The sequence below is a fragment of the Myotis brandtii genome, unplaced genomic scaffold (genome assembly GCF_000412655.1).
Source record: "Myotis brandtii unplaced genomic scaffold, ASM41265v1 scaffold62, whole genome shotgun sequence".
Lineage (NCBI taxonomy): Eukaryota > Metazoa > Chordata > Mammalia > Chiroptera > Vespertilionidae > Myotis > Myotis brandtii.
Window position 1 is genome coordinate 1651050 of NW_005370366.1, and position 5858 is coordinate 1656907.

A 5858-nucleotide genomic window follows, 5' to 3' on the forward strand; every position below is an offset into this window, starting at 1 on the left:
GTGTTCTACTTGAGAAGCATGTATATTCTGTAGCTTTGGGGTGAAATGTTCTGAAGATGTCAATTAGTTCCATCTGATCTAGTGAGTCATTTAGGATTGCTCTTTTCTTGTTTATTTTTTGTCTAGAAGATGTATCCAATGATGTCAATGGGGTATTAAAGTCCCCTATTGCCCTAACTGGTTTGGCTCAGTGGATAGAGCATCGGCCTGCGGACTGGGGGGTCCCAGGTTCAATTCCGGTCAGGGGCATGTACCTTGGTTGTGGGCACATCCCCAGTAGGGGGTGTGCAGGAGGCAGCTGATCGATGTTTCTCTCTCATTGATGTTTCTAACTCTCTATCCCTCTCCCTTTCTCTCGGTAAAAAAATCAATAAAATATATTTTTTTAAAAATCCCTTATTATTTATTGTAATTCTCAGTTTTTTATGTATTTGGATGCTCCTGTGTTGGGTGCATATATGTTTACCAGAGTTATATCCTCTTGTTGTATTGCTCCCTTTAGTATTATGAAGTGATCTTCAGTATCTCTTCTTGTGACCTTCACTTTGAGGTCTATTTTGTCAGATATAAGTATTTCTACCCCAGCTTTTTTTTCCATTGTCATTTGCCTGAAGAATTTTTTCCATTGCTTCACTTTCAGTCTGTGTGAATACTTTGTTCTGAGGTGGGTCTCTTGTAGACAGCATAAATATGGGTCATGTTTTCTTATTCATTCAGCTACCCTACATGACTTTTGATTGGAACATTTAATCCATTTATGTTTAATGTTATTATATTGATAGGTATTTGTTGCCATTTTATTCTTTATGCCTGTCTTCCTCCATCTCTTTCTATTCTTCTTATAGCAGTCCCTTTAGAATGTCTTGTATTGCTGGTTTGGTGGTAATCAACTCCTTTAGTCTTATTTTGTCTGTGAAGCTTCTGGTTTTATCATCAATTTTGAATGATAGCCTTGCTGGATAGAGTAGTCTTGGATTCAGTCCCTTGCTTTTCATTACTTTGTATACTTCATGCCACTCCCCTCTGTTCTGATGTGCCTCTGTTGAGAAATCGGCTGATAGTCTAATGGGAGCTCCCTTGTAGGTAACTTTCTGCTTCTCTTGCAGCCTTTAAGATTCTTTCTTTGTCTATAACTTTTGCCATTTTACTTATGATGTGTCTTGGTATGGGTCTTTTTGGGTTCATCTTGTTTGGGACTATCTGTGCTTCCTAAACTTGTGTGACTTTTTTCTTCCCCAAGTCAGGGAAACTTTCTTCAAACAGGTTTTTTATTCCTTGCTCAACCTCTTCTCCTTCTGGAACCCTTATTATCCAGATGTTGCCTTATTTCATGTTGTCCCAAAGCTCCCTTAAACTCTGATCCTGCTTTAAAATCTTTTTTCCAATTGCAGTTCTGATTGGGTGTTTTTTTCTACTCTGTCTTCTAACTAACTTATTCGGTCCACAGCTTCTTCTAGTCTATTGTTGAAACCTTCCAGGGTGTTCTTTATTGCATCTATGTCATTCTTCATTTCCTATTGATTCTTTTATTTTATTTTATTGATTTTATACAGAGAGGAAGGGAGAGGGATAGAGAGTCAGAAACATCGATGAGAGAGAAACATTGATCAGCTGCCTCCTGCACACTCCCCACTGGGGATGTGCCCGCAACCAAGGTACATGCCCTTGACCGGAATCGAACCTGGGACCCCTGAGTCCGCAGGCTGACGCTCTATCCACTGAGCCAAACTGGTTAGGGCTCCTCTTGATTCTTATTCATGTTAGTGTATTTCTCATTCAGCTCCTTATAATTCTCATTGAGTTGCTTATAATTCTGTCAGATGTTTGAGCATCCTTATAACCATTACCCTAAATTCTTTCTCTGACAATTACTTGCCTCCATTTCATTTAGTTGCTTTTCTGGTGATGCCTCCTTTTCTTTCCTTGGGGGATTATTTCTTTGTCTCCCTATTTTTGCTGTCCCATTGTATTTGTTCCTATGTCTTAGATCAAACTGCTATGCCACCCAGATTTTTGGGGGTGGTCCTATGTAGTAGGTGTTTTGTGGGACCCAGATTTCCTGAGCTGGGTGTTCTAGGAAAGCCCCCTACTTGAGTTATTTGGGTTCTCCTGATGTATTTGGGTCTTGAATGTTATTGTCCCATTCGTTGATGGAATCTCTTCACAGGTTGTCTTGACTATATGGCTCACTCTGACCTTGTTGTGCAAGTTGTTGTGGATGTGCTTGTGGTCCCGGTTCCTGTGGTGAGGGTCATCTGTGAGTTCCCACTGGTGGGCGACTCACTGTGCAGTCTCAGAGCCCGTGGCCGGGATGGTGTTGTGACTCTGCAACTTAATGCAGGGGTCCCGGAGCCCACTGTGTGGGTCCCTTGTGAAGTCCTGCTGGCATGTGGCTCACTGTGTGGGTCTGGGGTGGTGTACAAGGCCAATCTGGGTGGCGGTGAGGCTGCACTCCTAGATGTTGCTCCTCCCTAAGGATGGCATGTTTTTTGTGCCAGAGCGGTGTCTGCCTAGGGAGTGCAGTGGTGGTAGCAGGGGCTCTTTGCCTAGGAGAGCTTGATCTGCCAGCCCCCAAGACTCCTATAAGATTTAAGTGTCCCTTACTCACACATACACACCACACATGTGCACATACGCCCCTCTTGCTCCCTTACTCATTCATACTCTCTCCCTCATTCTCATCCTGTAGGCTGTCATGTTGCATCTAGTCAATATCATGTATTGATTTCAGAGAGGAAGGGAGAGGGAGAGAGAGATACAAACATCAATGATGAGAGCAAAAAAAATATATATATATATTATTGCTTAAAGTATTACAAAGAGTATTACATGTCATGTAATTCTTATGAAAATAACCAATTTAACTTAATAAATAAGTATATTTATGCTTAGTGCAAATTACACTTAATAATTCAACTTTTCTCTCCAAGTTCATCTTACCAAATTTACAAATCAAGGAATCTTTATAGAAGCATAGAGTGGTGTCCTCTATGCAAAAGATGACAATAAACAAAGACTATGACTTCATCCCACAAACAAAATAACTATTTTTAAGTTTAATTTGAAAAGACACTATCAAGAAAAGGCAGTGATAATGCTATATTGTTTTTCAGCCTACTGCCTGATTTCTGCCACGTTTTGTTGATGGCTTTACTTCTCAGATACACACAGAGGTTTGTGCCATTATGCCAGGGGTATGCAAGAAAATGGTAAATTTTTCTGAAGCACTCATTCCACTGGAATGTGTCTTGAGAGAAAATTTTAGATAATTGAAATTGGTAAATAATGTCAAATATTACTTTATATGAATACATTTTATATGAATATATTACAGAGTAGAATGTAAATTATTACACATTTTTAATAAAACACTCCAAACTCCAATGCAATGTTGTTTGGAGGATTTAGGTGTCTTCTGTGACCAGAGGAAGGAAATGTGTTTACCCTCTTCTGCCATTGGAGTTTTGGTGGGAAAGAAATGAGACATGAAAAACATGGGTCCTGGAAAGCTGACCTTCCTAAGAGTTCAGGGTTTAGGGTCCTCCCCTCAACACTACCTCTGAGTCATTGTGTGACTTTGGGAAAATCTCTTCCTTCTCTAGGACTGTGTCTTGTCACCTGTAAAAGGAGGGGTGGCCTGGGCCCCTTCCAGCTTTACCTACTTCTGAGGCTTAAATCTTATCCAAATTCTCATTTGTCAGAGGATGACTCTCCCACAGCTCCCATGGCTTGCCAATTCTGACGTTCACATGAAAGGAATTTTAACTATTGTTAAGTTTAAATTCGTGAGTATTAATGTTGAGGTTCCAAAGTAAGTTTCCCCTTTCCACACATCTCTCACTTGAAAAACCAGAAGAGTGCCCTAGATTTTAGGTAATAAATCTGTATTTAGTGTGGAAGGAGATGGCTGATTAAAACTGGGGAGTGGGACAGAGGAAAGAAAGGAACGTGGAGGAACGCTAATAAATGTTCAAACGCCTTTTATGGATGGAAACTGGTAAAAAGCAGCCTGGGGTACATTGTAACTGCTGCCCTGGTGCTTAGAGCAGACCAGGACCATGTGAAAGGGTTTCTTGGAGAAACAGCACACTTTTGCCCTTTTATGAGCCTCACACACAGCACTACTGTTCCAGCCACAGCTTTTATGGTGCTCCAAAGCTGACTTTGAAAGGGATGTTTGTGCGGTTTACGTGCAAAGTAAACTTCATTGCTTTGGCTTTTATTTTCCTTGCTTATAAAAAGAGCTTGCTTATAAAAAGCCTTGTTCCCTAGTAGAACATGTCAGTTTTTTCTACTTGCCTGACTCTATAATTAAATCAGCTTCATAATAACAGATGTGAATTTAGCATTTGAACTTGAAAGGAGGATCAGTGAAGGCTGGAATGTGGTTTGGAAAAAAACCCAGTAACTCTTTTCCCATCCAAAGTAAATGCCAACTCATGCATCATCTGAAATTAAAAAAAAAACAACAAAACAAGAATGCTCAAATAACTAAAACATTTAGACTATTGTTCAAAGATATTTGATAACACAGTGGAATTAAATACATTGACTATACTGTCAGCATTCAATATTTTTATTGATCTGTGTCAGCTATACATAGTGTCTAACAGAAACATATTCATTCATTTGTAGGAGTTTCACAAATAGATATCACATTCCTGGAAGAAAGAAGAATATACATGTATAAGCTGCACTGTCTAAAGTGGTCATTAGCCACAGATAACTATTTGAAATTAAAAATCCAATTCCTTAGTCTCATTAGAGACCTTTGAAGTGCTCCATAGCCCCATGTGCCTGGTAACTACTGTGGCAGAGAGGGTACATATAGAACATTTCCACCACCACAGAAACTTCTACTGGGCAGGGCCAGGAGGGTGGAGAGAATATTGAAATCATTTGACAGCACCATTAAAAACAACTTTGAATAAACTGCATTTGTTTGTAAGCCCCAAAGTATGGGTCAAAAAAACATTAGTGACCTTTTAGTATTTTTTTAAAGATATGTGAGGTAAACTTTTCTGAATATCTATCCTATATAATAAAAGGCTAATATGCAAATTGTCCCCTCGGAAGTTTGACCAGGAGACTGGGAGTTCAATCGCTTACTATGATGTACGCTGACCACCAGGGGGCGACGCGGAACGAAAAAAGGCCCCGGCTGGCAGCCAGCAGCTGGGGATAGGAAGGCCCCAATCAACCCTGACTGCCCGCCAGGCCTAGGGACCCTACCTTTGCAGGAATTTCGTGCATCAGGCCTTTAGTGATAATATAATACAGAATGTTGCACCTATTTCCATGTGCTCGTCAAAATTTTCCTTATGAAAAATCTGTTGTCACTTCACTAAAACATTGTTAATCTTCCCTTTCATTTGGCTCCTGATTGGGGAAAGTGGGAGTGGTTTGGGAAGATGGGAGGTTTTTATCTTTTTGTGGTGGTTTGTATATAAAATTGTTGAGCTGTGCCAAAAGTCAAGGAGATTCTTTTATTCTCCCCATCACAAATGTGTCTCTATCCAGTAATGACTTTGAAAGGCCATCTGAGTACTTCCTCTAAAACCCCAATAAAGTCAAGGGTCACTCAGGATGAAGGTTTTAATTGACCTGTTTGCTGAAGTAAAAATACATGTCTGTTAATTTAGCCTCTCACTTTATATCTTGGTTTTACAAATTGAGGCTCTCCAGCCATCACCTATTCTCTTTCTCATCCTCCCGCTACCCCCAGAATACTAAGCCTAGACAAAGATAAAATCCATAAGTGACATCTTCTCTAAATGAGTTTAGAAATCACTGGGGAGGAAGCCATAGTAATTACAATGGTTATGAAGTTCTAAGTTTCTGACAAGGAGCTACCATCT